Source organism: Marmota marmota, unplaced genomic scaffold (assembly GCF_001458135.2).
Source record: "Marmota marmota marmota unplaced genomic scaffold, marMar, whole genome shotgun sequence".
NCBI lineage: Eukaryota > Metazoa > Chordata > Mammalia > Rodentia > Sciuridae > Marmota > Marmota marmota.
This window is the reverse complement of record NW_025999853.1, coordinates 39,517,741-39,534,669: the sequence shown is the minus strand read 5'-3', so window position 1 is coordinate 39,534,669 and position 16,929 is coordinate 39,517,741. Positions and strand designations below refer to the sequence as shown.

At 37.3% G+C, this 16,929-nt stretch overlaps 1 pseudogene; it reads right to left on the bottom strand.

The window, feature by feature from the left end:
* Positions 1-1,137: 1,137 nt before the first annotated feature.
* LOC107139731 lies at positions 1,138-2,715 on the bottom strand (annotated as a pseudogene).
* Positions 2,716-16,929: the final 14,214 nt, after the last annotated feature.

The following is a 16,929-nucleotide window of genomic DNA, read 5'->3' as shown; positions in this document are numbered from 1 at the left end:
GGCTCCTCCAACTGGGGAGGTCTGCCTACTGTGCAGGCGCAGGCAGCAGCTGGGCCCCTCCTCCAATTGGGGTGATCTGTCTACCACGCCGGCGGGCTGCTGGGCCTGTTCTCCAGGTCGCAGGTCTGCCTACCGTTGGTTTGTTTTTTAATCTCAAGCAAACTTTGAATTTTAAAACCTGATTTTCTCACTCTTTGATTTACTCAGGCGGTTACAGGAAACACTGCTTTTCCTACACAGTCTGGTTGCATGTCTCTGCTCTGCTTAATTGATAAACTCTTAAATGGATTTAAAACTGCATGTAGAACATCTCCATCATGCTTGTTGAGTGGAGCTAGATTTATGGAGTCAAACACACATTTTGGTGTTTTGTCTCATCTCTTTAGTGCTAATTTAGGTTTTTCCCCTAAACCATTTTTTCCCTAGAGTTTTTATCTGTGTCACATTATAGAGTAACACAAATAAGAAGAAGGCTATGATTTAATATAAATTTAAATTTGGCAAATTATTTCATTATAAGTTTGTTCTATGTCTGAATGTACATTGAAGGGATGATTGGAATAACTTATCAAGATAAATATTTCTGGACTAATCTGACCACTTATTATGTATGCAGGTGGTACATTTATGCATGTGTAGATGAACACACACACCCCTAAATTAAATATTTCTCTACAAAAAGATACATGTGTTAGGATTAATTTCTTCTACAAAAATCTTTTTATTAAGATGCATCTACATTCAAAGGAGAAATGTAGAAAAACCAATCCATTTACTAAACACACATGAATTTACAAAGTAATTGAAAACGAAATAAATAAAAAATTTTATGGGAATGTTATATTGCTGTTTCATTGACATTCAAGAAGCACTAAAAACTATGGAAATAAGCATCATATTTTAAGTTGTGGAGAAGCTAAAGAGTCATCAAGCATTCCTGAACCATTTAAATTAAGAACAAACAGTATTATAATAGAGAAAGATGGCAGATAATTTTCTTCTTCATAAGAAGAGTTTTCAGAAAGCAATCAGGGCAGTATCTGTACTCCTGAGCTTGGGTTTTATGCTTTACCCTCAGTGGAAATCTGGCTTCTTAGGAAAGATGCTACCTGGCCACTTAGTTACAATGCTTGCTGCTTAGTGGCCTTTATAGATGCATTCAGTCAGAGGTTTGTCAGAGACCCGCAAAGACAAAACTTCCAGTAGATGTATCTCCGGCTCTGTTGGTGTCAATGATTTCTTTCCAGTCTTGATTCAAGATAGCAAATGCAGCAACTTCACTTTCTGTCACCATTAACAATACTATCATCTCTCCCTTGGATAAAGATCATGATTCACTGCCTCTATGAGGTCATATTTCACAGGGTTTATATCTTTCTAGCTCTCGTTAATGTCTTTGGTCCCAAAGCCTTGCCCTCTAGCCAAAGTAGCACCTTGTGTTTCATTTCCAAACAGTATGTCAACATAAAGCATGATTTTCATCAATGATTCCTCATAGAACTGGGTAATAAAGGATGCAGACGGATTCAAAGTGAAAATCCTGCTGTTTTCAGAAGCTTGGTCAGTTTTCATATTGAATCTTGGGAAAGTGAAAGAAAAAATCTTAGTGTATTAAAAAAAAAACACCTCTTGGTTTGTTCTATTAAAATCCAGTTATTTTCCAGATCAAGATGTTTTTCCTTTTAATAACAAATGGCAGCAAGATGATTAAGTGTACAGGACCTCTTGCCTTCGGTGATGCATGCAGCACAACTTCCTGTAGGCTTCTCATTCTGCTCATGGCAATGAGTATCCATATGGGCTCCAGCAGCTTTTCTCTTCAGGATTCCCCAGATATATCTATCCCAATGCATCCAAAAACCATTGCTACTGTGCATGGCTGCTCAATCACCCACTGAGCTACTTTAGTTGAATTTTAGATAGAGCCACTGTCATGATATTCAGCTTTGAATTTTTTAATATGTTAATCAAACACTTTCTTGTGCTGCCTTCAGCCAGTATTTGGTCATTTGGTTTCAGAAACTACCTATCAAGAAAATCTTTAGGACTGGGGTTGTAGCTCAGTGGCAGAGTGCTTTTCTCTTATGCATGAGGTCCTAGGTTCAATCCTTAGCACCGTATAAAAATAAATAAATAAAAATAAAAATATAAAAATCAAAATAAAATCTTTAGCAGAGATGTCAAATGATCAAAAGGGAATATTTTGATTTGGTTCCTAAAGTGCCTCTACCTTCAGTTTTGGGGTGTCATCTCCTCCCTCAAATCTTTAGAATTAAGTATAATTTTTAGAAATACATTCTTTTGGTGGTAGAGAATTATACAAAGATACTGCCTTTTGTGAGAAGTAGCAATTATCATTACTAAAATAGCTTTCAAAGTTTTGAGTGTGGTATTCTCACAGATTGAGGATTTGATGTTCACTTATATAAAATGTTTACGATTTTAAAGGTTTCCTTAGGTGGTTTCTCAGCCTCCATCTTTCCTAACTAAAGGGTCTTGGTTTTTTCATTCTGTCATCCCTTGGCTCCTTGACCTTCCCTGGAATAGAAGACATTTGTCTGGTTTTGGCTAATCAAACTGCATTCACTTCCAATTGTTAAATGGAGGTCCATCACCTGCGACTTTCATGTCTGTGATCCTAGTGTAGCCCTGGCTGAGGATGTTGTCTGGTTCATGCTTGGCCACACAGAGCCTCACACTCTCCAAAGATTCCATGAACTATTCCCATAACTTCTGAAAGAGACTGATTTGTTTAGGGGGTTATATCTAAACATGAGGGGATGCCCATTCTGAGGCTGTTGCAGGCATCTTTTTCTCAGGGGACACCTTTCTGCAAATGGAACAACTGTAGTTTAAAAGTAGCTTTTCACAACTCTAGGAGAAAGTAGAATCTGGAACCCTAAAAATATCATTTATGTCCTATAATAATCAATTCGAAATCTGAGAAGATGGATGCGAATTATTTTGTAGAATGTTTGAAGCTCCAAGGATGAAATACAGGATGGGAAAACTCAAGAGCATTCAAGGGCTGTGGAGCCAAGTTCCATCATTGGTCCCGTACATGAATTATAGTCTTGGGGAACGAAGTTTTCATGGGGCTAAGGGATACACTATTCATTATATAATTAATTAAGCTAATTTTAACACTTTTGTTTAACCAAATCAGTAAATGGTTATTGATGTTGTGTTCCAAAGATGAACCTCGTTCAAGTAGAACAAAATGGGGTTTTCATGGACTGAAAGACACACTAGTGAATTACAGCAAAATATTCCAATTTCTGTAGCTGATATGGACTCAGGCTTGGCTAGGATATCCCATGATTTTATTTCTTGTAGAGTTGTAACAGAGTGGTATAGTAGAGAAAAAATGAATCCGAGCCCAGCCCCCACCTACCCACGGGCAATTGCTGGGCAGTTATCTTCATCTTCAAAACAAAAGGGAAATAAATGTCCTTTGAAACTCTCTATTTTTTGTTTTTGTTTAACTTTATAAACAATTTTAAAACCTTTTATACTTTGCTAAAAATCCTCCACATTTTAATTATCAATTTTATAAATAAATGATTCTCAAAATGGAAGGGAGAGCATATCATAATCAAAAAATGTAGATATTTTTCAAATTCTTATTCCTGCTTCTTCAAACTTACATAGAATGCATCAAAGTTGTAGGGAAGAGAAAGATTTATATTTTGAGAAAGCCCCCAATAACCTCCAATATTCACATTTCTAGCTCTATTATAATTTTAAATACTATCCTAAATCAATAATTTCTCCCAGTTCACAAGTTGAGGTTCATTTGAATCTCACATTGAATTAATAAATACATTGTTAAGGAATAAGAATGAGATAGCCAAAGTATTCAGAGGCAGAAGGTTAAGCAGTGTTTTATTGAGTACTTTTTTTTTTTTTTTTGATATCTAAGTTGTTTGGCATTTTCCTCTAGAATAAAGTACCAACAAAATTAATTAATAGTTGTTATTAATGATGATGATGATGATAATAGGCATTTACTGATAATAACTGATGAGTGTATAATTAATAACTAATGATGATAACAGACATATGCCAAGCAACATATGTTGCACTAAATTCACTACATGGATAGTCTCATTTAATCCTCTCAAAAAAGGTTGAGGTAGATGCTAAAGTGTCCAGATTGTACAAATGGAGAATCTTAGACATAGACTTAAAAACTTGCCTTGGCAGAGGTGTAGCTCAATGACAGAATGTTTATCATACATGAGGCCCTGGGCTCAATCCCCAGCACCATAAAAAAAATAAAGTAAAAAATTTCCCCGAGTTACTAGCTGTAAAGTGACTTAGTTGGGATTTGAACCCAAAGGTGCCTGATTGCTGGGCATTGTTTCTTAACTAATATTGCCCTTATAAACCCTCATAACATTAATCTGGTAGCTACTGTTTTCTGTATGCCCGGTGTACACTGAGTGACTTATATTCATTAGCTCACGCTACAGCACAATTTCACAAGGAGTTTATCATTTACCAAGTTGCAATGCAAAGGATTTCGATACATTTGGATTATTTTATGTATTAGGCTTCCTTCATATACTTGCAAATTTGGTGCCTTGCTACCTTGTACATATAAATAAATGTCAGCCATCAAAGAAATGACAGGAGTGCAGTCAATATCCTAGATTGGCCCTCATTACTGAAGGGAGAAGCACATGGGAATGAGTGTATTCCACATACATAAATAAAAAAAACTTTTGAAAGTAAATATTCCCATTGAGGTATTTTGTTTTGTTGTTGTTGTTGTTGTTGTTGTTTTGTTCTGTTTTGTTTTGTTTTTTTATCAGAGCCAGGAAAGAAACAGTAGTTTCTGACCCAGAAATAATGACCCTTAAAATAATTTTTCAATTGCTTTAAAAAGATGAGACTTTTTGCTTTAAAAGGACAAGAGTCTTCTTAAAGAAATAGTAGGACCACTTTCAAAATAATAATTATAATTTTTATATTATTAGGTTTAATTTTTTTATTATCTGCTTTTTTATTTAAAAGTAGTCCTAGAGAATCTTATTGTTTTTATGGACAACTGTTATTTCAACTCTGCTTGACAGAGATTTCTGGCTAGTCTTGGTTGCCAGACCCAATCTTGGCCCCTGAGGATCACGGATTAAAACTCAGTTCCTGGCCCGGAGGAGTTTATCCTTAGAAGCCTTTGTTTTCAGACACTTCCCATTAGGGGCAAAGATTTCTCTGTCCATAGTTACCTTGCAAGTCAATTGGCTACATAGCAACTATTTAAACTTAAAAGTCTTTGGAAAGAATTTAACCTTCATTTAGTAGAAGGAGATAATATACGCTCTGTTTTCCTCTAGCTTTGATATATACCTTCCATATTTAGAATTCCTATTAATGTTTATTTCATTTTGCCAGAAGGAAAACAGGCCCTGTGTTCAAGCAGGTTAAGAACTAGTGAGACACTAAGAATTTAAAGGAACTCTTTTCATTATAAAACCTCTGACAAACAGGCCAAGGGAGGGCTGGGTTTTCTAATAGGCACACCAGGACGTGATAGAGATCTTGACATTTATGAAAGACTATTGAACAAAGGGGTATTTAGCAGTAGTGAAGTTATTCAACTGATATTCCAATCAATAGTAAATAAGACATTAGAAAAAAAAGTAAAAGATGTTTCATTTCAGCAGCGTTATGAAATCTGTAAACTTATAAGTCTAAGAATTTGAAATGTGTTGATATCTAAAGGAAAGTAAGCCAAATCTTTTAAAAATATTTAATTGTATCCACACAGCTTTCTGAGGATAAACAGAACTGACATTTTTCCGAGGTCCTTCTGTGTGGCAGTCTATGAAGAGCACAAAAACTTTATTATGGTTTCATATGTTTGAAAACAGGAAACAAAGACTTAAAGAAGCTAAATTGTCCAAGGTCATACAGTTATTGAGGGACAAAATGGGAATTCAAACCCAGCTCTGTTTGACTCCAAAGACTATGGTCTTTCCATTATATCACCCTCCATCCTTTTATGGAATGATTTAGTTGCCAACTGGGGATAAAATAAATGGCCTTTTGAAATTCTTTCCATTGCATCGATTCTATTCTCCCTTACTTGATCTTAGTATTGGCCTTAACACTATTTAGCAATTTGTATATACAGAGAGGATGGCTCTGGAAACAATGTATAACTGGATGAGTTTAATGTAAATTTTCAAATTTAAGTTCTCTTTATTCTTACTTGGCCATAAAATCTCAGTGAGAAGGCACCTCAGGGATCACCTATTACAGGCTGTCCAATGTCTAATTCAGTCTCTTGGTGTCTGTGTGTTTGTGTCCATGTCTCTCTCCCTGTTTTGTTTTATTTAGAACTACCTTTGTTAGGTAGTTCACTGGAGCGTGAACAACATCGACAAGTCCCCACGATTAAGAAGCTTCTTCCTTATTGCTGCTATTCTCTTCTGCATTTCATAGCTTCCAATTCTATCAGAGCAGGAGGGACACTAGGCTATAAAGGAGAGAAAAAGCCATACCAAAGACACTCTTACACAACTCATTAAGAACCCCCTGGTGCACAGTTGACATCTAAAGTGGTAATTGGGTACATAAAAGTCGATCGTAGTGCTTTGCCCTTAGTCTGTGGTCTTATTAATGAGTTTAAATGCATTTTCCCCATGTGGCAGAAAGACTGTTAAAGATCTAGAAATACTTTTGGACTCATCTGAGCAGACAAGAAGACAGATGGCCCTAAGAGTAATAGTTGGCAAGAACATGTTGTTAGTAGCTTGAATTGAAGGTGGTTCTGAGAAGAAGCTTCAGTAATTTCAGTGGGTGTTTGAGAAGGGATTTATTTGGAAAAGGAGAAAGAAAGTGGCTGTAGAGAGAGCCCAAGAAAGATTAAATTACTGAAGGAACCGAGTGGAAAGACCAGGAAGAATAGTGTGAAGCACACTTTCCTCAGACAAAAATCTACTCACATAGTATTGACAGAGAAGGTATGCAAAGCGCCCATACATGCAGGGTGCTTGATGCCAAAAGCACCCAAATGTTTTCTTACTTTGCCTCTATTTAGCTCTGTCTCATTTTGTCTTGTGTGTGGCTATTGAATGAAACTCATTAAGAGCAGGGAAGCATGGCTCAGTCATGTTGGAATGGCCTGCACCTTGCTCAGTGTCTTTTGTACAGAGTAGATATCCAAATATGATTGATGGCAAGCACATTTGGTGGAGGTTCTGTACTTGGCAATTGTGTTTGAAGAATAAATGAGGTTAGTGAGACCAAAGAGGCCAAAGTGTGTCCTGTTCCAAAAAGCAAGCTCCGGGGGAAGAAAACAGAAATAGAAAAAGAGCCATCCAGAATTGTTTTCATACTCTCAGAAATTCCAAAATAAAATTAGAGGACATCAAAAGATGATAGCAGAGAGCCATTTTCCATCTTTCATTACAAACCAAACCTTAATTTGAGGAGTTCTTTGCATAACCTGTTTCCCCAGGCCTCACCAACCTGAGGTTTAAAAGGCTATAAAACTGGACTCCATGATAAATTCAGTTGCCTTTGATTCTTTTCCTAATTATTCTGGGAAAACCAAAAGTCATTTCATTTATACTCATGTCTTGGCTACCATCTACCAAGAGGCCCGTTCCTTCTTTCTTGCTTAGCAGCTAATGGTTGCCAAGAAGCAAACGAGAGGCTCTGAGAAAGTCCTACAGTCATGCACTCCCATTCTAAGAGCACATCCATGTCCTTTATCCTCCTATCTGCACTACAGAAGTGAATGACCTCTCAGCCTGGAGTTCTACCCTATGGCTCACCGCACTCCAGTGTCTTAATGGAAGACCCTGCTGGATTATAAATTCAGAGAGATGTGTATTAGAATCCTGGATCTGCCATTTTTTCAGATGTGTGTCCACAGGTAAATTACATGTCCCCTCTAAACTTCAGTTTCCTCATCTGTAAGATAGAGAAAATAAGGACTGTATGTTAGGCACATTGCCATGATTGGATCAGATACTTAATGCTGAAAGTTTAGTGATTAGGAAGGGCTCAGTAAGTTAATTATTATTATTAATATCTGTTACCTAGGCTACAAAAAAATGTTTCTTCATGTTTTCAGTATCTAAAGATATTTTTATGAAAATAGCTCTTAAAAATTTTTATTCACAGTCCTCACTACCAAAAGGATTAAATGGGAAGTGAATGATCACATTCTTCCTGAGATGACCCTCTCCTTTAACCCTGTCCCACTGTCTTGAACATCCTCTCTAACTCTCACTGCTTTTAGGAACTAGAGCTCTGAAACTTCAGACAGGGCCAGGCAGAATCTGGGTATGAACACAGCTGAGATCTCTAATGTATAAGGAAGGATTTAGCAGAGGCTAGATGTTAAATGAAATTTTTTGAAAGATGAGGTAAAAGGGGGGAAATAAAAACAAAAACAAATGAGAGAGAGAGAGAATTCAAGTCCCCCAAGAAAGAAGGAAAGCCAAGAATACAACACAGAGAATTCTTTCTGGAAGTCAAAGGTTATATTTTAATTTATATTTTCCTGCAGAAAATTAGTACATATGTGCCAAAAAACATGCTTCTATTGAATTCTGAGTAATATTCTCTGAAAGACATTATGGGTTTGGAAAACACTGGCAGAAAAGCTGGGACTTGTTTGACGCCTAGGTTGAAAATGTGCATCGTGATTCACAAGGCACAATTCAATTTTAAATTATCCCCTCTTTTATGTCCTTCAACAAAAGAAAAAAATTAATCTACTTGGTAATGAATGCATAGTCCATTATAGTTATTGTGTTCTTTTGGGGGGAAAAATGACAGCTTTATTCACTCCATGTGGTAAACCAAATTGCTTCAAGTAAAGTGCAAATAAGACAAACACTAAAATTGAATTTTTCCTTCCTCTTGTACCTAGAGGCATATGCTATGGCTGGAATGCATAAGCTAAAAAATGGCAATAATAATAATAATAATAATAATAATAGTGGAAAACTAAATGCAAATATTAAACTCAGTTAGACAACTGATTCTAAGGGGCAGCAATTTTCATGCTCCATCTGCTTGAAGAAAATTTCTTGTTAATCAGGTCTATAAAAAAAATGTGGGTGTGGGATTCTATTCTCTGTTGAAGCCATAAAATTTTTTGTACAGTGATGCATCATTTATCTGTTGAGTCTGCTTTATTTGTTATTTTTTAATTTGCAAAGGCACTCCCCCACAGGAAGTTTGCTAACTAAAGCCCCCAGGAAATTGGCCAAATGAATGCAGCTACTAGGTACAATAACAAATACCAATGATGAAATAAATCAACATGAAATATTCAAATTAGAAAATTTGACTTTTTAATTTAGGTGTCAACCGGGGACTATTCCTTTTCACTATGCAGAAAAAGCCTAGGGAATATATTCATGGAAGACTTAAATAAAGCCAGCCCACCAGATTTCAATAACTTTCTTAAAATGTCCTTCTCCAAAGGATACTGTACATGTTTAAATAATAGAAAAATTCTCATGGGACTTTCTCTTCCTTGATCTTGAAAATGGTCTATTAAGACTAGTTCTATTTTATTTACATTGCCTGTGTATTAAAAGACTTAAGAATCATATGATTGGTGAAATATGCGATGTGTTAGAAAGCAAAAGAGTTAAGTTTTTCATTATTTTCTATTGTTATTTCTATTTATTTTAAATTAGTGATAGAGATTATAGGCTTTGGATTTAGATGGACTCCGAGTCCAGTTCTGCCAGGTACTAGCTTTATGACCATGAGCAAGATACTTAGCCTCTACACCTTGCTAACCTGTTCTGTAAGATGAATGCAAGAACTCTTTAATCCCTGGCCGTGACAATAAACTCAACTTTAGCAAAGTAACCCAAAGTAAGTAGTGTATAAATGGTAGCTATCAATACTATTATTAAGCACATTAATTTAAGATTATAAATTCAGTTATTTCAGGGAAAAATAGATTGACTTAACTCTGATTATAATCCAATAGATACAAGCCTAAATAGAGTAGTTATTGTTTGTTAAGAAAACACACACACACACACACACAAACACCTTTGCTAAGAGTGATTCTTTTAGTACATGGTTGTGACTGACATGCACTTAATGCAATTTGTATTATAATAATAAAAGCAATGAAACTGATGCAAGGACAAGAGACCTCAAGCAGAGAGCCTTGCCCAGCTCATTCTAAATAACTTTAAGCCACCACAGATTTGAATGCACCTGCATGCTTATCACAAACTTAGATGAAAGAAAAAGCCAAATAAATGACCACTTTGTGCCCTCTACGTATCAGACACTCTGCTAAGCACTTCACATATAGAATAGCCCTATTATATAGGTATTATTCCTATTTTAGAAATGAAATAACTAAGGCTTGGAAACAATAAAAATCTTCACCCAAGTCTCTCCTCTGTAATGGTGGAATGGTGGTTTAATCTGGGTTTATATTCTCTTACATGAGTTTGTTTTGGGAATTGAATCCAGGGATGCTTAACCACTGAGCCACATACCTAGCTCTTTTTATATTTTTATTTAGAGACAGGGTGTCATTGAGTTGCTTAGAGCCTCACTAAGTTGCTGAGGATGGCTTTGAACTCATCATTCTCCTGCCTCACTCTCCTGAGCTGCTGGGATTACAGGCATGTACCACCACACACCTGGCTGGGCTTATATTCCTTACTAGGTGATATTTTGCTTTTCTAAACAGACATCAGGGCCTACTCTGAAAGGGATGTCTAGATGGCAGGAGAGAGTCACTTAACATCTAAGTGAGATAACTCCACTCAAAGCAAGAGAGAGGTACAGGAGATAATTCTGACTGACCCCCAATCGACCCAGATGGGCAGTCTCATGTCAAGTGCTTCAGTAAGAGAGATGGAAACCACAGCAGCTGTTTGGTTCACAGTCTAGGAAAGGCAGGTGAGAGGTGAGTGGAGGCCTAGGCCCTGGAACCACTCTCTGGGCTTGACTTCCAGCTCTCCACTGGACATACTCACTGACTTTGGATGAGTTACTGTAACTTGTCCTAAGAGTCCAGGTTTTCATTTGGCAAGTGGGAATAAAATACTACCTTTTCTGATGATAATGGAAATAGTCACTTACTATTGAGAAGGATTCACCAAGTAAATAATTCTACCCAAAGCAAAAATGTTCCGATGATTAAATAGTAGATACACAGAAGAAAGCCGTGGCGTCTAGTTAGTTCTTGATAAATGTTATCTGGTGCTATTCTAAGATTCATCAGATTTGGGCAGTTAACAATTGGACTTTCCTAACTATTGTTTTGTACCCTTGTATTTCCTTGTCGCCAGGGATATCAGCAGAGGAGCCAAAAGCCATAGGTCCTCAAGGGCCTCCAGGCAAAGAGAATACTGATTTCTGAATAGGGCTCCTCCTTTTCCCTCCTCCAAAGCAAGATAGCCCTCCTCCCCGGAGAAGGACCAGGACACAGGAATGACAATGCTGGTGTGCACTGCTCCAAGAGGGGGCAGCATTTTTCTCTTCACCCTCAGCCAGAATCCCCAGGTGGAGAAAAAGTGGACAGAAAAAATCCAGATTATTCTGGAAAATCTAGAAATAGAGTGCTTTCTGCATTCATTCAGATTTGAGAAACAAGCAAGAGCCAGGAGACATGCCCGGGCAAGCCAGGCCATCTTCACAGTGATTTTCCCGCACTGAGTGTGGAACCAGTGATAGTGAAGGGCAGGCAAGACCCAGCCCTGGCTCAGCTTGCAGGAAGCTGTCAGAGAGCTGGGTCTGAAAGGCCTTAGGTCAGGCTTCAAGGAACACACAGCAACTGGGTTCACTGACAACTAAAGACCCCAAAGGAACCGAATCATGTTACAGTGGGAGGATCAAAGACTAGGTGCCACCTCCTCTTGCCCACCCCCCACCCCAACACAGAGATGGTTTGTAATGCCCTGGCAATGTTCAAGCTGCCTGAGAAGGGGGAGCACGGTTCTAAATTCACTAAACTTCAAACACCACTCAGAATGGGTACTTAAAGTAGAACTTAAGTGGAGTCATAAATCAAGAGAATTACACTGACTTATCACTTGAGTGAAATGTTGCCCGAGGCAACTGCAGTTTCAGCATTGATGAGAGATGGTGCCCTGAGCAGGCTGCGGCCCGTTGAGTGTGTACACTGGCAGGGATCAGGGCGATGGTGTTTCTGCTTATATACCCGGAATTTTATTGAATGCTAACTATGTGCTGGGGACTGTGCTGAATTCTTAAATGGGATTATCACATCTTGTCATCACAAAAACACTGTGGGGTAAATACAATTATTTTCTCCAATGGGAGAAATAATAAATGAGAGAAATTGGGACTAAAACTTAAGTCCAGGCACCATATTATACAGCCTGTGGGGTTAGGAGCTATGACATCCTGCCCCACTCGGACAGTTATCAAGGGCAGACCTTCTAGAAGACAGCATTGGCAGGAATAAGAGATCTTGCCAAAGGGGCGTGCGCAGGAAAGGTGGAATGTGTGGCTTCCTCTGGGGACCAAGATGACTAATTTGCAAGTTGCACTGGGAAGATCCTAAACTATATGGGAGGAATTTGCAAGATAGCAGGAATGTTTTCTATTTCAGGGGAACCTCAGAAAGACTGGCTGAGGAGGTGGCACCTAGTCTTTGGTCCCCCACTATAATGTGTTTCGGTTCCTTTGGGGTCTTTAGTCATCAGTGAACCCAGTTGCTGTGTGTTCCTTGAAGCCCAACCTAAAGGCCTTTCAGACCCAGCTCTTTGACAGCTCTTCTCCTGAACAACACCAAATCAGAAAAATAATTAGTTTTCATTATCTTTGGGATCTTCTTGTGTCTGGGCTGGTGTGGTTTAGCAAACAGAGACTTGCATCCCCACATATTACAAAGGGTAAATGGATGGTACTTGGAAGGCATTACTCGATTGTCTTTCGGCATCTCACATCACCTATTCCAATCTGGTTCTCATTACTTTGTGTTGACCTAACTATTCTCACTGGGTTTTTTTTTTTTTTATATATATTAGGATATTCTATTGGTCTTTAGTATCCCGAAATTCCCTAAGGATGTCAACAGTGTAGGCTTCCTTCCTCCTGCTCGGCATTCAGGGACTATTTCATGAGAATCATTAAATCTTTCCTTAGCCATGAAACATATATTCTCATCTAATTCTTGGTAATACATTGCCATCAATGTTTTTCTCCTTTTTTCTAGAACCCCATTAGTTGTGTGTAGAACACTTATGAATTTTCCCTCTAAAGCTCTCTCCTTTCTTTCCCTCTCTCTGCTTTAATTTTTCATCTGTCACTAAGCTTTATATCACGGAAACCATCCTTGAATTTTTTAACTTCTAACATTCTCTTAAATTTTTTTTTAATTTTCAGAAATCATATTTTTTAATCTCCAAGAGTTCTTTTTCGTTGCTCTTAATTTCTTTTTCAAATGATGAGTGTGTGTGTGTGTGTGTTTGCACACGCACGTATGTATTAGGGAGTAGGCACAATATTGCTTTAAATCTCTCTGAAAATTCTAATTGGAGGTTTTGGGGGTTTGTTTTTGTTTTACTTCCCTTCTCCTCCTGAGGTATTTTCAATTCCTCTGAGATCAGTTTCTGCAATGTGTTTATACCAATTTTCTCTTTAGAGATGCTACTAAATTCTACTAATGACCCTTGGTTTTTCACTCATATTTAAAACAAATGCCTAAGTCGTTCAGAGGGATTTTCTTTATTCTTTTGTTTGAGATCTGTTTCCTGATACATTTCCTCTCCCTCAGGGAAAAGTCTAAGTGGGCTGCAGTCCTATGTCATCAGGGGGAGCAGTTCACCAGTAGGATTGCTTTAGGATAAATGGGTAAGGAGTAGCAGTTAGGGACTAGTCCACCAAAGTCTGGAGGAATATTTTACCTTGAGATTGTCACACATATGGAGGGGGGGGGTATACTAAGTCCTGTCTTTAGCACACGTATAAATTCATGTACTACTCAAAAAATCCTAGAAGTTAGGTACAATTAAATCTTCCTTTATATACACAGAGGCACCAAGAAGTTAAATATTTTGCCCAAAGTGACATATCTAGTAATTGTCAGAAGCAGGCTTTGAACCGAGCATGTTTTTGCTCCCTAGTCCATTCTTTTAACCTCTAGGTTATATTGCTAGGTCGATTGCTCTCCAAGAGCAGAGGAGGAAATTTAAGAATGGTCTTCATACATGGAACTTAACTTCCGTATTTAACTTCATACATGGAATTTAACTTCCGTATTTAGGGGAACCTCAGAAAGACTGGTTGTAAATGTGTGCTCACCTTTACAGGTTGCCGCCTTGAGATAACTTCCAGAATAAATATGTTTTATGGGTATTTTTGCTGTATCGAAAAGGAATTGTGCTAAAAATTCAAGCTGTACTATTGATTTCCATTTATTTATTTCATGTGTATATATAATTAGGAAAGATATACATTACCATGTGAACGTAGGATTTAAAAGACGTAAATTCAAAACAGATTATTCTGTATGATTTTCACCAGGATTCCAACTAGACATGTAATTGGCTGGAAAAGGGGTATGGTTAAACTAAAATCAGTTTGAATGTTCTGAGTCCTTCAATGAAGCAATTCTTTAGAAGAATCTGATAGTTTGCACTTCGGAATTGAGTGAGTGCTTAAGAAATTGTTCTAAAGTGGCTTATGAGATGCTTATTCTATGTTTAAAAACATTCAGTATTGAAAGAGTTTATTTTTTTACACAATATTCAATACTTCTATGATTACTGTAAGAACTAAATCACCTAATAAATACATATAAAAGCATAAGGATTGGCACACTGTAGGTGCTTGATCAATATCAGTTTCCTCTAGAATTATAGAATTTCAAACCAAACTGAAGCATTAATGTAGAAACTGAAAACTGGATTTGATATGCAAAGAGAAGGCTGAAGAGCGCTGTAGTTCAGCTACAGAACATGAGCCATACAAACCAGACTCAAGCCATAGCCTTACTTCTTAGTTGCACATCTTCTTGATTCAGTTTCCTTGTCTGCAAAATGGGGATCATGATAATCTCTACAATGGAAATTATTAAGAAGATTAGGGATAATGTGTGTAAATACTTCAATGCACTATGGAATGTACATAAAGTTCTTAGCACATTATATGGCACATAGTGAATATTCAATAAATGTTATCCGCTATTACTATAATTATTGTAACTCCCATGCTTCAGGGATATGTTTCATACCCATAAATATTTTGCAAAAGCTTGGAGAATAAAGGCCCTTGGTAGTAATGTGATTTTTTACAGCATATGATGTTTTAAGGAATCATTCTCTCATAAAGTGTTGGATAGGAATTTAGTTTCCGGAATGTTTTGAGATGAAAAGTTTCATATTCAAATAAATTTAAAAAAATATATTATATACCACTCTGCATAATTAGAGTTCTACTCAATTCTATATTTAAAAAAATCTCTTTTATTTTACTTAACTCAGAGTTTCTCCAAACTCCTTGTCCCCTTAATAGTATTTATAATCTATATAGCATCAATGGATTATGGAACATTCTTTGGGAAGCTGTGCTTTGTGTCTTTAGGTTTAAGAATATATAATTTTAATTTATCATGGATGGTGCTTCTATTGATTCCTAATTGTACCTTAACTTCAAGCTTCTAGTTGTCTAAATCTGTGAGTATAGGTGTTTTTATGTGAAAATACATATGTTTTAATTATTTCAAGGAAAAACTATGCTGGATACTTTGAGTAAAAATTCAAATAAAAAAATCAAATTAAATTAATTATCTGACTAGAAGAAAATACTTACTATTTAAAGGAACATGTTGTGAATGTGGTGAGGATGGGATAGAGTCACCATCAACCTCCAAAAAAGGTTCTCAATGAATCACATAGTCTAGTGTTCACTCCCTTCCACATTAAATCTGTGTTGGCCCTGGCCAGGCATTGCTTTAACTAGGAGAATGTGGAAGGTCCACACCCAGGTCCTAAGAAGGTCTGGCAGCTTCTGCATTTGTGCTTTGGGTACCCCTGAGCCACTGTGAAAGATCTGTTAGAAGTCACATTGGTGTAGGAAAGACCCTGATGAGAGACTGAGAAGCCGGTCCAGCTTTCTGAGCATCCCACTCAGATAGGCAGAAGACAGACAGAAGCTTCAGCCTCTTCACCTTCCCCAGCCAAGTCCTAGACCTGTGCCTGAGCCCCCTGGACATGGCAGACTGATTGAGTCCTAGGAAGACTGTAGCTCCAAACACATCATGTGGATCAGAAGAGCTGCCCAGCTGAAGCCAGTCAATTCACAGAATCATGATGGATAAATAAAGTGGTTGTTGTTTGAAGCCACTAAATCTTGCAATAGTTTGCTACACAGAAATGGGTGACTGAACAAAAGGTTACAGTGGACAAGTATGCAGGAAAGCATCCAGATAGGTTGCTCTTCATTTCAGTTTGCTTCCCAAAAACTAGTTGGATGCACTTAAAGTTTGTTATATGGTTCCCTTGGGTAATTTTTGATGATTGAATTAGCAATATCTTAAAAGGGCAAAAGGATCACAAAAATAGCTTGTTGAAATACAGCAGAAAAATATCTTCTGTAACTATTCATATTCTCTGTCAGAAGCTGTCTTCTTTAGAGACAACTTCTAACATTATCAAAAAATAGATTTTAAGCACCAATTTTGCTTTTAACTTTTAGAAATAATAAACAGTAAGTGTGTTTACCAAGCAAAAATTTTCCCTTTATCATTGTCATAGACTTAGGTCAGCTCCTAAATTATCCTTTTCTTGGCCTATGTTGATAACTCTCATTCAACAAGTGACCAAAATGAGAGGTCAAACTATTCTTCGCATGTGGCTTTTTATAGTGAGAAACTGGAGGAACTGGCAGGAAGATGGACAGAGAACACCGTATCAAGGTGGGAATGTGGCTCTCAGGGCTAATGGAAGAGAA